This window comes from Bufo bufo, chromosome 11 (genome assembly GCF_905171765.1).
Source record: "Bufo bufo chromosome 11, aBufBuf1.1, whole genome shotgun sequence".
Taxonomy (NCBI): domain Eukaryota; kingdom Metazoa; phylum Chordata; class Amphibia; order Anura; family Bufonidae; genus Bufo; species Bufo bufo.
In genome coordinates, this window is record NC_053399.1 from 5,641,904 (window position 1) to 5,663,481 (window position 21,578).

Consider the following 21,578-nt stretch of genomic DNA (forward strand, 5'->3'; position numbering starts at 1 on the left):
ACATAGGAGGCAGTATTATAGTAGTTATATTCTTGTACCTAGGAGGCAGTATTATAGCAGTTATATTCTTGTACATAGGAGCAGTATTATAGTAGTTATATTCTTGTACATAGGAGCAGTATTATAGTAGTTATATTCTTGTACATAGGAGACAGTATTATAGTAGTTATATTCCTGTACATAGGAGCAGTATTATATTAGTTATATTCTTGTACATAGGAGCAGTATTATAGTAGTTATATTCTTGTATATAAGAGGCAGTATTATAGTAGTTATATTATTGTACATAGGAGCAGTATTATAGTAGTTGTATTCTTGTACATAGGAGCAGTATTGTAGTAGTTATATTCTTGTACATAGGAGGCAGTATTATAGTAGTTATATTCTTGTACATAGGCAGCAGTATTATAGTAGTTATATTCTTGTACATAGGAGCAGTATTATAGCAGTTATATTCTTGTACATAGGAGCAGTATTATAGTAGTTATATTCTTGTACATAGTAGGAGGGTTATAGTAGTTATATTCTTGTACATAGGAGGCAGTATTATAGTAGTTATATTCTTGTACATAGTAGGAGGGTTATAGTAGTTATATTCTTGTACATAGGAGGCAGTATTATAGTAGTTATATTCTTGTACATAGGAGGCAGTATTATAGCAGTTATATTCTTGTACATAGGAGGCAGTATTATAATAGTTATATTCTTGTACATAGTAGGAGGGTTATAGTAGTTATATTCTTGTACATAGTAGGAGGGTTATAGTAGTTATATTCTTGTACATAGGAGCAGTACTATAGTAGTTATATTCTTGTACATAGGAGACAGTATTATAGCAGTTATATCCCTGTACATAGGAGCAGTATTATAGTAGTTATATCCCTGTACATAGGCAGCAGTATTATAGTAATTATATTCTTGTACATAGGAAACAGTATTATAGTAGTTGTATTCTTGTACATAGGAGGCAGTATTATAGTAGTTATATTCTTGTACATAGGAGCAGTATTATAGTAGTTATATCCCTGTACATAGGAAGTAGTATTATAGTAGTTATATTCTTGTACATAGGAGACAGTATTATAGTAGTTATATCCCTGTACATAGGAAGCAGTATTATAGTAGTTATATTCTTGTACATAGGAGGCAGTATTATAGTAGTTATATTCTTGTATATAGGAGCAGTATTATAGTAGTTATATTCTTGTACATAGGAGGCATTATTATAGTAGTTATATTCTTGTATATAGGAGCAGTATTATAGCAGTTATATTCTTGTACATAGGAGCAGTATTATAGTAGTTATATTCTTGTACATAGGAGGCAGTATTATAGCAGTTATATTCTTGTCCATAGGAGGCAGTATTATAGTAGTTATATTCTTGTACATAGGAGCAGTATTATAGTAGTTATATTCTTGTACATAGGAGCAGTATTATAGTAGTTATATTCTTGTACATAGGAGCAGTATTATAGTAGTTATATTCTTGTACATAGGAGCAGTATTATAGTAGTTATAGTCTTGTACATAGGAGGCAGTATTATAGCAGTTATATTCTTTATCAAATTTCTTTTTATTTTATAGCAGTTGTATTCTTGTACATAGGAGCAGTATTATAGTAGTTATATTCTTGTACATAGGAGCAGTATTTTAGTAGTTATATTCTTGTACATAGGAGCAGTATTATAGTAGTTATATTTTTGTACATAGGAGGCAGTATTATAGTAGTTATATCCCTTTACATAGGAGCAGTATTATAGTAGTTATATTCTTGTACATAGGAGCAGTAGTACAGTATTTATATTCTTGTACATAGGAGCAGTATTATAGTAGTTATATTCTTGTACATAGGAGCAGTATTATAGTAGTTATATTCTTGTATATAGGAGGCAGTATTATAGTAGTTATATTTTTGTACATAGGAGGCAGTATTATAGTAGTTATATTCTTGTACATAGGAGGCAGTATTATAGTAGTTATATTCTTGTACATAGGAGACAGTATTATAGTAGTTATATTCTTGTACATAGGAGCAGTATTAAAGTAGTTATATTCTTGTACATAGGAGCAGTATTATAGTAGTTATATTCTTGTATATAGGAGCAGTATTATAGTAGTTATATTCTTGTACATAGGAGCAGTATTATAGTAGTTATATTCCTGTACATAGGAGCAGTATTATAGTAGTTATATTCTTGTACATAGGAGGCAGTATTATAGTAGTTATATTCTTGTACATAGGAGCAGTATTATAGTAGTTATATTCCTGTACATAGGAGCAGTATTATAGTAGTAATATTCCTGTACATAGGAGCAGTATTATAGTAGTTATATTCTTGTACATAGGAGGCAGTATTATAGTAGTTATATTCTTGTACATAGGAGCAGTATTATAGTAGTTATATTCTTGTACATAGGAGCAGTATTATAGTAGTTATATTCCTGTACATAGGAGCAGTATTATAGTAGTTATATTCTTGTACATAGGAGGCAGTATTATAGTAGTTATATTCTTGTACATAGGAGCAGTATTATAGTAGTTATATTCCTGTACATAGGAGCAGTATTATAGTAGTAATATTCTTGTACATAGGAGCAGTATTATAGTAGTTATATTCTTGTACATAGGAGGCAGAATTATAGTAGTTATATTCTTGTACATAGGAGCAGTATTATAGTAGTTATATTCTTGTACATAGGAGCAGTATTATAGTAGTTATATTCTTGTACATAGGAGGCAGTATTATAGTAGTTATATTCTTGTACATAGGAGCAGTATTATAGTAGTTATATTCTTGTACATAGGAGGCAGTATTATAGTAGTTATATTCTTGTACATAGGAGGCAGTATTATAGTAGTTATATTCTTGTACATAGGAGCAGTATTATAGTAGTTATATTCTTGTACATAGGAGGCAGTATTATAGCAGTTATATTCCTGTACATAGGAGGCAGTATTATAGCAGTTATATTCTTTTACATAGGAGCAGTATTATAGTAGTTATATTCTTGTACATAGGAGCAGTATTATAGTAGTTATATTCTTGTACATAGGAGCAGTATTATAGTAGTTATAGTCTTGTACATAGGAGGCAGTATTATAGCAGTTATATTCTTTTACATAGGAGCAGTATTATAGTAGTTATATTCTTGTACATAGGAGCAGTATTATAGTAGTTATATTCTTGTACATAGGAGCAGTATTATAGTAGTTATAGTCTTGTACATAGGAGGCAGTATTATAGCAGTTAAATTCTTTATCAAATTTCTTTTTATTTTATAGCAGTTATATTCTTGTACATAGGAGCAGTATTATAGTAGTTATATTCTTGTACACAGGAGGCAGTATTATAGTAGTTATATTCTTAACCATATTTCTTTTTATTGAGGTAAGAAAACAAGGCCACACGCCTACACATGACAACTGTTTCATAACATTAAGAGTCACAATAGTTATCCAGCATACAAGTCATGTGTAAACAATACCAGCTATTATCATTTACATCAGAAACATACATCAAAAGAAACAAAAAGAAGGGAAAAGGAGGTAGGGAGGAGAAGTGAGGGGATCCTGCTCTATCTTGTGAAATTCCTGTGTGATTTCCACGGGGACCATATCTTTAGGAAGCAGTGACGTGAGTTTGTTTCCCAATGCGCCAGTTCCTCAAAGCGGTAGATTTGATCTACCTTGTCCGTCCACATATCGAGATTTGGAGGGGAATCGGTTTTCCACAAAAAGGGAACTAGTAATCTAGCAGCTGTAATCAGCATTGTAGGGAGATTATTCTTAGCAGGGGTTATCGTGCTATTAGGGCACCACAGTAAGATAAGTTTAGCATCTAGTATGACTTTAGTTTTGCAAACACTATTGATCATTGATTCTATCCGTTTCCAAAACGGTTGGATCTTATGGCAGAGCCACCAGATATGTGATAATGAACCGGTTTCTATGCCACACCTCAAACACACCTCGGGTACCTCAGGGTTAAGTTTGTGCAAGAATTCAGGAGTTTTGTACCATCTACTTAGTAGCTTAAAAGAATTCTCTTGAACTCTCACACAACGACCAAAGCCGTGAGAATGAGCCAAAACAAAGGCTCTCTCTGGTTCCGTCAGGGTCATAGAAAGCTCTCGCTCCCATGAAGTCAAATACCCAAGTTCTGGTGGTAAGAAGGAAAGCATTTCTTTATACATCTGGGATAATGGCCTAAGGGGAGGCTTAGGGGCCAAGACTTTCTTCTCAAGCCAAGAGGAGGAGCTATTACTAACAAAGGTTCCAACGCATAATTTGGTATCTCTCTTAAAATCTGCCAAATGGAAAAAGGGGGCTGTCTTGATTTCGGGGCGATCCGTTATAAAATCCCATTGCAAACTACCATCTGGGAGAAGGACATCCCGCAGGGACAAGCCGGCGAGCCTAGACCAAATCCCGGAGGGGTTTGACACAGAAGGATGAATATAGCTCTGTAACAATTTAAGAGGCATACAGGGATTGGGAAAACTAAACTGCTGGGATTTGACCATTTTAGACCATTCTACTAGCATTCCTTTCCAAACTGGGGATGAGGCGTAATGATTAGCTGAAAAGGGCCTAACACCCCATAGAGTGAGCTGATCCTGGTTGGTGAGTAGTACAGATTCGAGCCGTGAGCAAAGGGAGCTAGATTTACATGTCAGGGCAGATACACATCTGCATAACTGAACAGCAGTGTAGTATGACTTTACATCAGGCATCCCAAAGCCTCCAAACTTCTTATCTCTTGTGAGAACAGAATATGCAATGCGTGGCGACTTGCCATTCCAGAGAAAGCGTGTGAACACTCGGCGGACCTCTGAAAAGTATGAGTTTGGCAACCATATAGGTATGGCTTGTAGCAAATAAAGAAATTTGGGGAGAATGAAAGTTTTCAGATAGTTTTTCCTCCCTATCCATGAAACAAAAGGGAGTTTCAAATTTTGTAAGTGGGTGCGAACCTCTTGCAGGAGTGGAGCATAGTTAAGGGATGCTAGGTCTTGAATATTGGCCGAAACATGTGTTCCTAAAAATGTAATGTCTCTGGAGGCCCAGGTAAATGGGGTGGAACGTTTTAGACTGTTAACTACAGATTGGGGGCAAGAAATATTAAGTGCCATGGATTTCCCATAATTTATTTTAAAATTGGATACAAATCCAAAGTCCTCAAAGGTATTCAACAACTTGGGCAAGGCTTCTGCAGGGTTGGAGGTCATGACTAAAAGGTCATCCGCGAATGCTGCAGTAACATGGGTTTGCGAGCCAATCTGAAGGCCTCTAATAACAGGGTCTGATCTAATTTTACACAGAAGGGTTTCCATGACCAGTACAAATAGTGCCGGGGAAAGGGGGCACCCCTGTCTTGTCCCGTTGGTGATGCGAAATGGTGGGGACAAAGCTCCATTGACCTTGACCATGGCAGAGGGGGCCGAGTAAAGGGTGTTGACAGCACTAATAAACTGGTCCGGGAGGCCAAACTTCGACAGGGTCCGCGACATAAAGAGCCAGCTGACCCTGTCGAAGGCTTTTTCCGCATCTGTACTCACTAGGACTAAAGGCCTAGAAGATTTCTTAGCCCAATTCACCAGATGTAGAAGCCGTACCGTGTTCTCCGACCCCTGTCTGCCATGGACAAAACCTACTTGTTCCTCATGTACAATGTCGGGAAGAACATCCTGAAGCCTGGTAGCCAGAATTTTCGCCCACCACTTCACATCATTATTAAGTAAAGATATTGGCCTATAGTTACTGCAGCATGTTGGATCCTTGTTTTCCTTATGGAGGACAGTAATGTGCGCCATTAAGGAATGAGGAGCGAGAGACCCCCCTGTCAGAAGGTAGTTGCACAAGTTCCTGAAACGTGGGATTAACACATCCTGAAAGGATTTATAGTATGCAATGGAAAATCCATCAGGGCCGGGGCTTTTGCCCGATGGGATAGACATAAGGACCTTGCGAACCTCTGAATCAGAAATAGGCTTAGTCAGGAGGGTAATTTTTGATGGGGATACAGAGGGAAGATCTAGAGACTGCAAGAATTTATCAGTGGCCTCAGATAGATCTCCAGGGGTAGTCCCATTAGGGGGTGGCAAGTTATATAAGGCCTCATAGAAGGCACAAAATGCCTTAGCGACATCTGGGGTTGACTTATGTACTTTGCCCTTGGAGTCCTTAATAGAGGAAACAAAGGAGTCAGAGAACTGCTTCTTGGCAATCGCCGACATCAGTCTGTTTCCTCTATCCCCATGTGCATAGGCCTTGAATCGGGAACGAAGTACCAACTTTGCTGAGGTGACATTAAATAAATTTTTTAGTTTTGTTCTGGCTTCAGTTAGTTCTGCTAGGGTGCTTATAGCACGAGATTCCTTGTGGGAAGATTCTAGACGGGTTATGGTCGCCAATAAGGCGTCCAGGGCCAATGTCCTTTGTTTTTTCACAAAAGCTCCCAAAGCTATGAGTTCCCCCCTTAGGACCACCTTATGAGATTCCCATAGTATAGAAGGAGAAGGAGGTGAATCTGGGGTGTCATTAAGTGTGAAAAATTCAGATATTGAGGCCTTAAGTTTGTCTGCGTGTCTAGGGTCTAGAATCAGGGTATCATTGAGACGCCATAAGCGCTCCTTTCTCTGCGGGCTAGACAGGGAAAAATTTACAATGACAGGGGCATGGTCGGACAATGTTATATTACCTATCCGGGCTCCAGAGACATTACGCATATGTGAACTGGACAGGAAAATGTAATCCAATCTGTGGAAAGATAGTTTGGCATGTGAGTAAAAAGTATAATCTCGGCCATTGGGGTTTAGGGCCCGCCAGACATCTAGTACTTTAAGTTTCCTCAGGGAAATTTTTAATCTTTTCAAAAGCTTATAAGAGACAGAAGGTCTGCCCACCGAGGTGTCCACCGCTGGCTCCAGGGCAACATTGAAGTCGCCCCCCAGTACTAATAAGCCCTCTGAGAAGGAGGATAACGCAGCAAGGGTCTGAACGAGCCATGGCACTTGACCTTTATTGGGAGCGTACAAGTTAGCAAAGGTCACTAGAGATTCGCCCAGTAAACCCTTTATAAAAATGTACCTACCCTCTGGGTCTGCTGAGATAGCTGAGTGTTTAAAGGGGAGGCATTTATGAATAGCTATACTAACCCGCCTACTGGTGGAATCGTGAGTACTGTGGAACCACTGGACAAATTTCTTAGGGGGAAGCTTAGGAATCTTGCCTGTTCTGAAATGGGTCTCTTGCAAAAAGGCCACAGAGACCTTATCTTTCAGAAGGAGAGATAGTGTTTGAGACCTTTTACATGGCTCGTTCAGCCCATGCGCGTTTAGTGAGGCGACTACTATAGAGGACATTACTGCGTACATTCAGGTGAGCAAATGCATAAAACATCCGTGGAATTATGGAAGAGCACACAGATGATATGAGCAGGAGAAGGGAAAGAAGGTAAGGGAAGTGTAAAGGAACAAAAAATTAACAAGAGAACATTAAACATGTCAAGTTGACAATTAAGTGACTCAGACAAGACACCTGTCCGAGGAAGGTTGGTACTCTACCTATCACCAGCCAAGACAGGATTGGACTGGCGAGGGGGCAAGTAAAGCACCTGTGGTCTGAACAAAAGAGACCAAAACAAAAAATGTGTCCAGCATCTTATTCCGTCCGGACATCACCCTGCAATGAGGAGCAGAATGCGTTATCCTAGAGGTAGCGTCCCGCGGCAGCAATAATACGGTACAGAACCGTTTAAACATAGCATTAAGCCAAAATAAAAGGTAGGCCACAAAAATAAACACTAAAAATGTAAAAAACACTGAAAATGTAGAAAGGCTAAGTCCGCCTTTAGTAACCCGTATAACATGGAGGTGAACAACAGTCATCCCCTATTCTGGGGAGATAAAGATATCAGCAAGGTATGCTTACAAGCAACTCTAATCAGGTGGGATCTCTATCCATCCTGCTGCGTCTCGAACGATCCGACTTGCCTGTGGACGCCGTCTGCCATGCGGTCACACGAGGTGGTATGGGAAGGGCGCCATCTTGGTCAGCTGGTAACCATGAGGGGATCTCCATCGGAGGAACATCCAGGGACCGCCAAACAGAATCCAGGTCAGCAGGAGAGCGTACGGTGAGTAGCTTGCCATTTCTGGAGATCGCCAACCCAAAGGGGTATAGCCAGCGGAATGGGGTCGAGGTTTTCCTCAGGATATCCAGGAGAGGCCTGAGAAGGCGCCGCTTGGCCAGGGTGGATGGCGCGATGTCCTGGAACATCTGGATCGGGGTATTTTCGTATTCCAGTACCTCCATTTCTCTTTGGCTTTTAAGGATGGCTGCGGTATCAACGTAGCTCAATAAGCCACATATTACATCGCGTGTCGGTTCTTGCGGTTTAGGCCTAGGGCGCAACGCCCTGTGTATGCGTTCCACCACGATTCCCGCCGCTCTGTCAGGATCCAGCAGCTTAGAGAACAATTCCCGTGCCACTGTCGGTAAGGCCTCCGCTGCAAATGACTCAGGTAGGCCGCGGATGCGGATATTGCGCCGGCGGCTGCGGTTTTCTTGGTCTTCCAATTTCAGGAAGGCATCATTTAGCAAGGCCTTGTGAGACGCCAGCACCTCCGACGCTTTACTCTCATACGTCATGATGGCCTCCTGAGTGGCTTCTAACGCCACCACTCTCTGCCCCAGATGTTTCATGTCGTCCTTGATATCAGACAGGTCTTGTTTCAGGGGCGAGAGGGCAGATTCAAGGACCCGGCGCAGGGTTCGCTCTGAGAGAGGTGGGTCTCTGGGCCTCTTATCCGAGACATCGGAGCCGCTGCCTGCGTCTGATAATTCCCCGGCGTCAGAGTCCTGTGCAGCAGACGTCGCCATATTGGGGCCTTTCTGCGCCGTGAACCTCGACGTTTTCCGGAGAAACTTCTCCATCTCTGGCTGTTTGGAGCGCAGTGGGGTGGACTCTGAGCTTCCTCTGTTCTTTTCTCTGCCAGGTTTCCCCATAATCAAGCAAGTTATAGGCTTATATAGGGCAAATGAGCCGGAATGCTGGAGGAGCTCAAGCTCGTGCGGCCATTCAGCAGCGTGGCTCAGCTCCGCCCCCTATTTTAGTAGTTATATTCTTGTACATAGGAGCAGTATTATTGTAGTTATATTCTTGTACATAGGAGGCAGTATTATAGTAGTTATATTCTTGTACATAGGAGCAGTATTATAGTAGTTATATTCTTGTACATAGGAGGCAGTATTATAGTAGTTATATTCTTGTACATAGGAGCAGTATTATAGTAGTTATATTCTTGTACATAGGAGCCAGTATTATAGTAGTTATATTCTTGTATATAGGAGCAGTATTATAGTAGTTATATTCTTGTACATAGGAGCAGTATTATAGTAGTTATATTCTTGTACATAGGAGGCAGTATTATAGTAGTTATATTCTTGTACATAGGAGGCAGTATTTTAGTAGTTATATTCTTGTACATAGGAGCAGTATTATTGTAGTTATATTCTTGTACATAGGAGGCAGTATTATTGTAGTTATATTCTTGTACATAGGAGGCAGTATTATAGTAGTTATATTCTTGTACATAGGAGCAGTATTATAGTAGTTATATTCTTGTACATAGGAGGCAGTATTATAGTAGTTATATTCTTGTACATAGGAGCAGTATTATAGTAGTTATATTCTTGTACATAGGAGCCAGTATTATAGTAGTTATATTCTTGTATATAGGAGCAGTATTATAGTAGTTATATTCTTGTACATAGGAGCAGTATTATAGTAGTTATATTCTTGTACATAGGAGGCAGTATTATAGTAGTTATATTCTTGTACATAGGAGCAGTATTATAGCAGTTATATTCTTGTACATAGGAGCAGTATTATAGTAGTTATATTCTTGTACATAGGAGCAGTATTATAGTAGTTATATTCTTGTACATAGGAGGCAGTATTATAGTAGTTATATTCCTGTACATAGGAGCAGTATTATAGTAGTTATATCCCTGTACATAGGAGCAGTATTATAGTAGTTATATTCTTGTACATAGGAGCAGTATTATAGTAGTTATATTCTTGTACATAGCAGCACTATTATAGTAGTTATATTCTTGTACATAGGAGCAGTATTATAGTAGTTATATTCTTGTACATAGGAGCAGTATTATAGTAGTTATATTCCTGTACATAGGAGCAGTATTATAGTAGTTATATTCTTGTACATAGGAGCAGTATTATAGTAGTTATATTCTTGTACATAGCAGCACTATTATAGTAGTTATATTCTTGTACATAGGAGCAGTATTATAGTAGTTATATTCTTGTACATAGGAGGCAGTATTATAGCAGTTATATTCTTGTACATAGTAGCAGTATTATAGTAGTTATATTCTTGTACATAGGGGGCAGTATTATAGCAGTTATATTCTTGTACATAGGAGCAGTATTATAGTAGTTATATTCTTGTACATAGCAGCAGTATTATAGTAGTTATATTCTTGTACATAGGAGGCAGTATTATAGCAGTTATATTCTTGTACATAGTAGCAGTATTATAGTAGTTATATTCTTGTACATAGGAGGCAGTATTATAGCAGTTATATTCTTGTACATAGGAGCAGTATTATAGTAGTTATATTCTTGTACATAGGAGCAGTATTATAGTAGTTATATTCTTGTACATAGGAGCAGTATTATAGTAGTAATATTCCTGTACATAGAAGCAGTATTATAGTAGTTATATTCTTGTACATAGGAGGCAGTATTATAGTAGGTATATTCTTGTACATAGTAGGCAGTATTATAGTAGTTATATTCTTGTACATAGGAGGCAGTATTATAGTAGTTATATTCTTGTACATAGGAGGCAGTATTATAGCAGTTATATTCTTTATATGCGTTGATCCGGGGGACAGAGCCTCTTTAAAGGGAACCTGTCACCTCCAACAAACATCCCAAGCCGGCAGCAGTACCTGAGAGTAGCCGGCAGCGTGTTTGTAACGATCATTTTCTTCCTGCAGGCAGATGAAGCTCTTTTATCCCCTGCCCGTCGCGCTTCTCTAGTTAGGCTTCAAGTCACAGAGGCAGCGGCCTCCTTGCTTCAAGTCACGGTAACCACACCCCCTTCCCTGTGATTGACAGCGCTTATGCACGACAGTTCGGCTGGCTTTGACGAACTGCCGGCGGTCAGTCACAGCGAAGGGGTAGGTACTGCTGCCTGCTTGGGATGTTTGTTGGAGGTGACAGCTTCCCTTTAAATCTCTCTACAACTGATTCCTTCAGCATGTGACCTATTTGAACATGGCTGTTAAGTTACAATACCACTAAATGCAGGTGCCTAAAATGTGCACCAAAGAACAATCACTGAATAGTACAAAGAAATAAACACCCAGTATAATAAACACATTGTATCACATGTATTATCACACAGATACAATGTTCCATCACTGAACATCACATTGTTACATGCAGAAGAACCCAAACCTCAAGGGGGAAATTCACAGCTTCTGAGGGAAACATGAATCTGCAACCAGCTCCTTAAGACTTTGGTTGCATCAAAAGGGGCATAGATGCCCGTGATGAGAACATAGTCCTGCCACTTTACACAGCACCTCCGGGAAGATATACAGTGCCTTGCAAAAGTATTCACCCCCTTGACTTTTTTCGGGTTTTGTTACATTACAGCCTTAAAGGGAACCTGTCACCAGTTTTATGGTGTCCTAACTAAGGGCAACATAAATAAGTGACTGATTCTCTTAGCACAATGCTGGGTCACTTTCTTTAATTGACCCAGTCAATCTGCCAACATCTTGTATTGAAAAGCTCCAGCTGATAATGATGAGTCATGAATATTCATGAGCTCCTGACTCTCCCCACCCACCTGCTGCTGAATGACAGTTTGTTTCCATATGAACCAGCAGCAGGTGGGCAGGGGAGTGGCTATAGCTCTGAATTAAATATACGCTGGACTCAATGACATCACGCCGGACTCCAATCACTTCATTAGCATGCGGCATCTTTGTGTGTATATTATGAGGTAACCATCTGTCACACCAGTAAGTGATACATCTAAGGTACTTTTTAGTAGTTAATGATTGTATATAATTAGTTAGATTATAATCAAATATCCACATGACAGGTTCCCTTTAAGTTCAATGTTTTGTTAATAGAAACCTAGAATGTGTCGGCAGATCAGAACCATTTGGCCCATCTAGTCTGCCCAATATACTGAGTACTATGGATAGCCCCTGGCCCTATCTTATATGGAGGATGGCCTTATGCCTATCCCATGCATGCTTAACCTCCTTCACTGTATTTGCAGCTACCACTTCTGCAGGAAGGCTATTCCATGCATCCACTACTCTCTCAGTAAAGTAATACTTCCTGATATTACTGTTAACCCTTTGTCCCTCTAATTTAACACTATGTCCTCTTGTAGCAGTTTTTCTTCTTGTAAATCTTCTCTCCTCTTTTCCCTTGTTGATTCCCTTTATGTATTTAGCAGTTTCTCTCATCTCCCCTCGGTCTCGTCTTTCTTCCAAGCTCTACATGTTAAGGTCCTTTCATCTTTCCTGGTAAGTTTTATCCTGCAATCCATGGACCAGTTTAGTAGCTCTTCTCTGAACTCTCTCCAAAGTATCAGTATCCTTCTGGAGATATGGTCTCCAGTACTGAGCATAATACTCCAGATGAGGTCTCACTAGTGCTCTGTAGAGCGGCATGAGCGCCCCCCTCTGTCTACTAGTAATGCCTCTCCCTATACACCCCAGCATTCTGCTAGCATCTCCTGCTGCTCTATGACATGGTCTGCCTACCTTTAAGTCTTCTGAAATAATGATCCCTAAATCCCTTTCCTCAGATACTGAGGTTAGGACTGTATCACTGATTGTATATTCTGCTCTTGGGTTTTTACGCCCCAGGTGCATTATCTTGCACTTATCAACATTACATTTTAGTTGCCAGATTTTTGACTGTTCCTCTAGTTTTCCTAAATCCTTTTCCATTCGGTGTATCCCTCCAGGAACATCAACCCTGTTACAAATCTTTGTGTCGTCAGCAAAAAGACACACCTTACCATCGAGGCCTTCTGCAATTTATATTAAACAATATGGGTCCCAGAACAGACCCCTGAGGTACCCCACTGGTAACAAGACCTGGTCTGAATATACTCCATGGACTACAACCCTCTGCTGTCTGTCCCTCAGCCACTGCCTAATCCATTCCACAATATGGGAGTCCAAGCCCAAAGACTGCAGTTTATTGATAAGTCTTCTATGTGGGACAGTGTCAAAAGCCTTACTAAAGTCCAGATAAGCGATGTCTACTGCACCTCCGCCATCTATTATTTTAGTCATTGTTTAGTATTATTTTTAATCTGAATTGTATGTGATGGATCAGGACACAATAGTCTAAGTTGGTGAAGTGAAATAAGTAAAATATATAAATAAAATTATTGTTTAGAAATAGAAAACAGAAAATTGTCCTGTGCGTATGTATTCACCCCCTTTATTAGGAAGCCCATAAAAAACTCTGGTGCAACCAATTACCTTCAGAAGTCACATAATTAGTGACATGATGTCACCTGTGTGCAATCTAAGTGTCACATGACCTGTCATTACATATACACACCTTTTTTGAAAGGCCCCAGAGGCTGCAAAGCAAAAGGCATCACTAACTAAACACTGCCATGAAGACCGAGGAACTCTCCAAACAAGTAAGGGACAATGTTGTTGAGAAGTACAGTACAGACCAAAAGTTTGGACACACTTTCTCATTCAAAGAGTTTTCTTTATTTTCATGACTATGAAGGCATCAAAACTATGAATTAACACATGTGGAATTATATACATAACAAACAAGTGTGAAACAACTGAAAATATGTCATATTCTAGGTTCTTCAAAGAAGCCACCTTTTGCTTTGATTACTGCTTTGCACACTCTTGGCATTCTCTTGATGAGCTTCAAGAGGCAGTCCCCTGAAATGGTCTTCCAACAGTCTTGAAGGAGTTCCCAGAGATGCTTAGCACTTGTTGGCCCTTTTGCCTTCACTCTGCGGTCCAGCTCACCCCAAACCATCTCGATTGGGTTCAGGTCCGGTGACTGTGGAGGCCAGGTCATCTGGCGCAGCACCCCATCACTCTCCTTCATGGTCAAATAGCCCTTACTTTCAAAGTTTTCCCAATTTTTCGGCTGACTGACTGACCTTCATTTCTTAAAGTAATGATGGCCACTCGTTTTTCTTTACTTAGCTGCTTTTTTCTTGCCATAATACAAATTCTAACAGTCTATTCAGTAGGACTATCAGCTGTGTATCCACCTGACTTCTCCTCAACGCAACTGATGGTCCCAACCCCATTTATAAGGCAAGAAATCCCACTTATTAAACCTGACAGGGCACACCTGTGAAGTAAAGACCATTTCAGGGGACTACCTCTTGAAGCTCATCAAGAGAATGCCAAGAGTGTGCAAAGCAGTAATCAAAGCAAAAGGTGGCTACTTTGAAGAACCTAGAATATGACATATTTTCAGTTGTTTCACACTTGTTTGTTATGTATATAATTCCACATGTGTTAAGTCATAGTTTTGATGCCTTCAGTGTGAATCTACAATTTTCAGTCATGAAAATAAAGAAAACTCTTTGAATGAGAAGGTGTGTCCAAACTTTTGGTCTGTACTGTATTTCTGGAGTGTAATAATATTACAGGCTATAGCTACTAGTAGGGGTGGGCGATATGGCCTAAAATCTATATTGCGATATAATTTTAAGCATGTGCGATATGCGATATATATTGCGATATATTGTTTTCTATATTTGGGGGGGCGTGTTTAAACATTTTTTTACTTTTTATTTAATAACTATTAGTCTCCTTAAGGGCTAGAACGTAGAACCCTTGTCATATTCACCCTAATAGAGCTCTATTAGGGTGAATAGGACTTTACACTCTCCCTGCTGCCCTGTGCTTTGTGCACACAGCAGCAGGGAGCTGATCCCCCTCCCCTAAATGGTGCCATCCACAGATCTTCCCCTTCCCCTAAATGGTGCCATCCACAGATCCCCTCCTCCCCTAAACGGTGCCATCCACAGATCCCCCCCCTCCCCTAAACGGTGCCATCCACAGATCCCCCCCCTCCCCTAAATGGTGCCATCCACAGATCCCCCCCCTCCCCTAAATGGTGCCATCCACAGATCCCCCCCCTCCCCTAAACGGTGCCATCCACAGATCCCCCCCCTCCCCTAAATGGTGCCATCCACAGATCCCCCCCTCCCCTAAATGGTGCCATCCACAGATCCCCCCCTCCCCTAAACGGTGCCATCCACAGATCCCCCCCCTCCCCTAAACGGTGCCATCCACAGATCCCCCCCCTCCCCTAAACGGTGCCATCCACAGATCCCCCCCTCCCCTAAACGGTGCCATCCACAGATCCCCCCCCTCCCCTAAATGGTGCCATCCACAGATCCCCCCCTCCCCTAAACGGTGCCATCCACAGATCCCCCCCTCCCCTAAATGGTGCCATCCACAGATCCCCCCCTCCCCTAAACGGTGCCATCCACAGATCCCCCCCCTCCCCTAAACGGTGCCATCCACAGATCCCCCCCCTCCCCTAAACGGTGCCATCCACAGATCCCCCCCTCCCCTAAACAGTGCCATCCACAGATCCCCCCCCCCCCCCCCCCCCCCCGACGCTCACAGGAATACATTTAAAAACTAATCAGTAACTTTAACTTTATTCATTGGTGATCTCTTTACTGTATACCTTACTAGGTCTTAGCTCCGGTAACAGCAGGCAGTGCGGGGGGCGGCGCTCACTCACTGACGTCACGCGCCTGCGCCGCCTAGTGGGAGGAGCAGGCGCGTGACGTCAGTGAGTGAGTGCCGCCCCCCGCACTGCCTGCTGTTACCGGAGCTAAGACCTAGTAAGGTATACAGTAAAGAGATCACCAATGAATAAAGTTAAAGTTACTGATTAGTTTTTAAATGTTCTACTGTCAGCGGCGTGGCCCTGTATATTCTAACCCCCAGGCAAGCGTCCCTGTCACCATGGGAACGCCTGGGGGTTAGAATATACCATCGGATTTGAGTTTTCACGCGCTCACTGAGATCGTGAAAACTCAATGATTTACTGTCAGTCCCTCCCCTCCTCCTCTTTTGTCATTGGTGGTCAGCGGCAGCCGCGCACAGTGGGGAGGGAGGGACTCTCTCCTTCTCCACTGTGCCCAGTGTGCCGGCTCAGGAGAAGATGGTGCGCGCAGAGAGCGCGATCATATCGCGGACCGGCGATATTGGCGATATGCTCAAAATCCATATCGTGGCACAAATTTATATCGCATATCGCCTATATCGTCTATATCACCCACCCCTACCTACTAGAGAGGGGTCGTTGATCCAGGGAGTTATTCTGATGCCTGATCGGAGTCGGGAAGGAATTTTTTCCCCCTAGAGTGGGGAAAATTGACTTCTACCTCACAGTTTTTTTTTTGTTTTGTTTTGCCTTCCTCTGGATCAACTTGCAGGATAAGAGGCCGAACTGGATGGACGGGGGGCTTTTTTCAGCTTTATATACTATGTTACTTCTTATCAGGTTAACAAGCACACTGTGTGTGGATGTGATAACCGGTGTGACTGAACACTGTGATATATTCACCTGGGATAAACGGTAATCCTCGGTCTACTCTGTAAGTCAGGTCTACTGGATGGTGTGTGCTAACCACCCAGGAGGGGTCGGCTGCTGACCCACAGGGATCAGGAGCACCAGAGGAACCAGGCTCATATCAAGGAACCGGCGGCATGATAGCTCAGACAGCAGGGTAAAGCAGAACCACCAGCAGGTATTTGTAGGGGGGCCGATGAGCTATTCAGCAGCTGGACAGCAACACACAGAGCAAGGAGAGAAAGGGCGTAACCCCCGCAGTGCTGAACCTAAGGTGAGAGACACTGAACTAAGCTCCTGTTCACACATACAGACAGAAACATAGCAAGTGAAGCCGTGGACGCACGTGACCACCACAACAGTGCCGCTTCACCCTCTCTTCTTTGGTCTGGAGTCCTGCAGACAATGCTTTACACTGTACAAGCTGCCACCGCAGACGGGACCAACAATATAAGCAGAACATCTGGGGCGCTGGTTATGACAATCTGGTACAGCAGCTCTGGTCATACGAGCTGAAGCCTCACTCACAGGACAAATACGAAAGAATGACTGGCAGCAGAGTCAATCACCAGCACTCCAGCAGAGGGACAAAACACCACTCACCGAGTCTCTTGGGACATGTTCAGACTTGGCTTTGGCTTCAGACAGACACAGATGGGGGACAGACTTGACTCAGAGATGGCAACAGGTCTCCATCCCTCTTCTTGATGAAGACATCTGTACAACCGATATATATAGGAGGTAGATCTTGCAGATATTGGGGTACAGGTGGATTCCTGAACCCCAATGAAGAATCTGTCCAGAGTTCCAGTCGAGGACTGGATTGTGTAGATGGATCCAAGTCAGTTCCAGCAGAAGTGGACAGGTAGACTCAGGTAGAACCTATAGGGAAATTGTCTCAGAATGGGACTTACTGGATGGTTTCAGAAAGAGCCTTTCCATTGATGCAGGTCACCACCAAGGTCACTGGACGGGTATATAGTACTGGTTCACCAAGGCCTGCAGTGCCAGAGTCTATGAAGGTCACTTCTGAAAAGAGCTGGTCTTCACCCAGGGCAATGTCCTCTATGGTTCCTAAGCTCAGAAGTCCTGTTTTGTGAGGACAAGTGCGGACACGGTTTCCCTTGGTACCATAATACAGACACAAGTCACTGGAGTGCCTGCATTGATGCTCCTCTTCAGACAATGTTGAGGCTATCCAATTGCGTGGGCTCCTGAACCGGAGTAGAAGATGGACGAGTCAGAAGTCTCTGGAATGTTGGTGGCAACTGAAGAGATTCTCTCTCACAAACTACTTGTTTGGCTTGTTCTTGGAACTGGAGATCAATGTGGGTAGCAAGAGAGATCAAACCCTCCAGGGTAGTCGGGATATCACGACCTGCCAGTTCATCCTAATATGAGCTGACAGGCCCTTCCCGAATGCTGCCACAAGGCCCATTATGGTGTCAGGCCAACTCTGAGGACAGAGTGCAAAACTGTATGGCGTACTGGCAATGTTGAAGTGGGTGGACTACTATAAAATCCAGCAGTTGGCCATCACAGTGTTGTGCTGGATGAGTGGGATCCATGGCCTGATCACACGGTTATGATCTGTGGTTGTGGATCAACTGCGCCAACCATCCAGGAGTGGTAGACCACTGGACCACGGGGATCAGAAAAACCAGAACACAGCACCAGAGAAATCAGGCTAACTCACAGTCGGGAACAGGCTGAGATCAATGTCCAGGAAGACAACTGTCAGTATACCCATAGGAAAACGTATCATAGCTCAGATAGTAAGATAAAGCAGAACCTATCAGGACCAGTGATGATCAGGCCAAGAGAGAAACAGGCAGGTGTTTACAGGGGAGCTGATCAACCAGTTAGTCAGCCGCTGGACAGGACACACAGAAGAAGGAGAGAACAGGGGTAACCCCTGTAGTGCTGAACCCAGGGAAGTGATGGCTAACCTCCGGCTGTAGGGAAACTACGACTCCAAGCATGCTCCATTCATTTCTATGGAGTTCTGAGAACAGCCAAGCAAGTGTTAAATCTTGGTAGTTGTAGTTTTACCACAGTTGGAGTGCCAGAGGTTAGCCACCACAGATAGGGTGAGATACACTGAACTAAGCTCCTGTTCAGACATACACACTAGACAGACACAAATGGAATGGCGGACACAGGCCACCAGTGTAACATGTAGACACAATGGAAAGGTATTAGAGCAATGACATGGAGATGTTTGCACCAACTGTTCTCCAATCAAAAAGCGCAGATTGTACATGATGAATCCAGTCTGGAATAACACCATACATTAGGTCACCTCCATGGTCCTGCTCTCAATAACAATGTCTCTGTAGTAATTGTGTCTACCCTCCTGGTCTCATATGTGGTCACAGTTTGAATGGTAATGGTCTAAGTGGTTATGGTCTCATTAGTAAGGGTCAAATAATGTCAGTGGGCATAGTCTCTACAGTCCTGCGCGCTCTGGACATGGCCTCATCTCTGGTCATATTCCTGATTGTCATGGTCTCAGTGGTCAATTTCAGGTGGAATTGTCTACATGGTCATCAAATCTAAAATTATTGTTTCTATAGTCATAGTCTCTATGGTCTCTGTAGTCATGTCTCCATGATCGTTGTCTCCTTTGTAATGGTCACTGTCTCTATAGTCATGGTCTTCATAGTTATAGTTTCCATGGTCAAGGTATCTACAGTTATGATCTCCATGATCATGGTCTCTATAGAAATTTTCTCCATAGTCTTGGTGTTTATAGCCATGGTCTCCCTGGTCATGGACTCTATAACTGAGATCTCTATAACATACAGTTCCTATGCATGGTCTAAATGGTCACTGTGTCTATATTCATGGTGTCTATAGTTATGCTCTCTATATTCATAGTCGCCATGGTCAAGGTCTCTTTAGTCATGGTCTCCATAGTCACTGTCTCTATTGTCAATGGTCACTGTATAGTCGTGGTCTATGTAGCCATAGTCTCTAGTCATACTCTCCATACTCATGGTCTCTGTAGTCATGGTCTTTATAGTCAAGGTATCCATGCTTATGGTGTCTATCTCCATGGTCATGATCTTTATAGTCATAGTTTCCATGGTCATGGTCTCTATTGTCATAGTTTTCATGGTCATGATCACTACAATCAAGGTCTCCATGATCATGGTCTCTACAGGCATTGCTTCCATGGTCACTGTATAGTAGTGGTCTCTGTAGACATAGCCTCCATACTCATGGTCTCTATAGTCAAGGTATCCATGCCTATGGTCGCTATAGTCTCCATGGTCATGGTCTCTATAGTCATAGTTTCCATGGCCATGATCTCTACAGTCAAGGTCTCCATGATCATGGTCTCTACAGTCATTGTCTCCATGGTCATGGACTCTATAATTAAGGTCTCTACAGTCATTGATTCTATGGCCTTAGTGTTTATAGTCATGGTCGCCCAGGTCATGGTGTCTAAAGTCATGATCTCTTTAGTCATAGTCTCCCTGAACATGATCTCTTTAGTCATAGTCTCCATGGTCATAGATTCTATAGTCATAGTCTCCATAATCATAGATTCTATAGTCATATGGTCATGGTCTCTGTAGTCATGGTGTTTGTCATTTAAAGCATCTTTCCTTTTATCTTCATTAATAGAGTCTCTCACCCTCCTACTCAAGTTTTTCTAAAGATCTTCTGATTGTCTTTTGCAAGCCAACCACTGAAGGGTCAGTCCTGACCATAATGCAGGTGTCAGGGGAAAAATCCTAAGTGACACACACAAGATACGGCCACAAGAGTCGTGGCCAATCGTCTACTGAAGGAATTTATCAACTGCAAATCCCCTCACGTTCTCTTGCTCCCCTGCCTACAGCACGTCACCTTCTTATGGCTCAGTCCTGGCCTCATGGACAGGATCACCCCACAAGGGCAGGGTGTATCAGGGTGTCAGTGTGGCACCATGGCACGGCTGTGACCATCATCTGCTGCTGCATTTCTCAACCAGATCATTTATATCTAATCGATGTTAATTGAATGATAATAAAGAATCCGAGTCAGAGAACTGAGCGCTGCGGCGTCTTGTAAACTGCCCTAACGGTACATGGATACTGCAGCGCTACAAGATGTCTCACGTGAAGTTACTCAATGTCCCAACTGCAACGTTCCTTAGATGCAGGTATAAATCTGTATTACGTGATGTCTGGACACCTCTCCCCTCCTTCCACCAAAGACCAGTAATAACCATGGAACAAAAACAATGACGTAATATGCTCTATGGTGAAGCTGCATAATAAACATGGCAGGATCCGACACCACCCAGAATACGAGGTGTCTCCAGACCCGGTTATCTGGGGGTCACCTCTTGTATGCAGCAGATACACGCATGGACAGAATTCAGCCCTGATAAGGGTCAAGCTCCAAACCTCAGTGTATGAGCCCTGAGGGGGAGACTTGGCCCCACACACGAGATAAACACAAAGTATGAAGTCACAGCTTTGGGGGAGCCTTTGGTGCCCATGATCCTATCCTTCCATGGAGCACTTCTGATGGGTACAAACCACTACATACCAGGGGAACACCCCAACAAGCCTGGGCGCTCGGCAGATGCTCTGACCCAGTCATCTACACCTCACCACTTCACCCTGGCCATAGTCAATGCCCAAAGTTTATGCTCCCAACACATCAACTTTAAAGGACTGGAGGGTCTTCACCCCCCCCCCCCCCCCCCCCGACAGGTGCCATTGTAATAAAATAATCAGTGTTATGCACTTCATCTGTCAGGGGCTTTAATGTTATGGCGGGTGTATATAGGGGGTGCTGTCAGCATCTGGGGTCTCTGGGCTCCTGCCAGGGGTTCTGATAAATTCAGTCCTGAAGACTGCTCATTGCCCTTCCGTTTGGATTCCATGGGCCCCCGGCCACCAGCTGATCCCAGTGGGGCC

The 21,578-nt window shown here is 42.6% G+C and overlaps 1 protein-coding gene across 2 annotated transcripts in view; it reads right to left on the reverse strand.

Annotated features, from left to right (window-relative positions):
* Window positions 1-21,578, reverse strand: part of KCNK10 (potassium two pore domain channel subfamily K member 10) — a 72,862-nt gene that overhangs the window by 46,859 nt on the left and 4,425 nt on the right. The gene's annotated exons all lie outside the window — the stretch shown is intronic.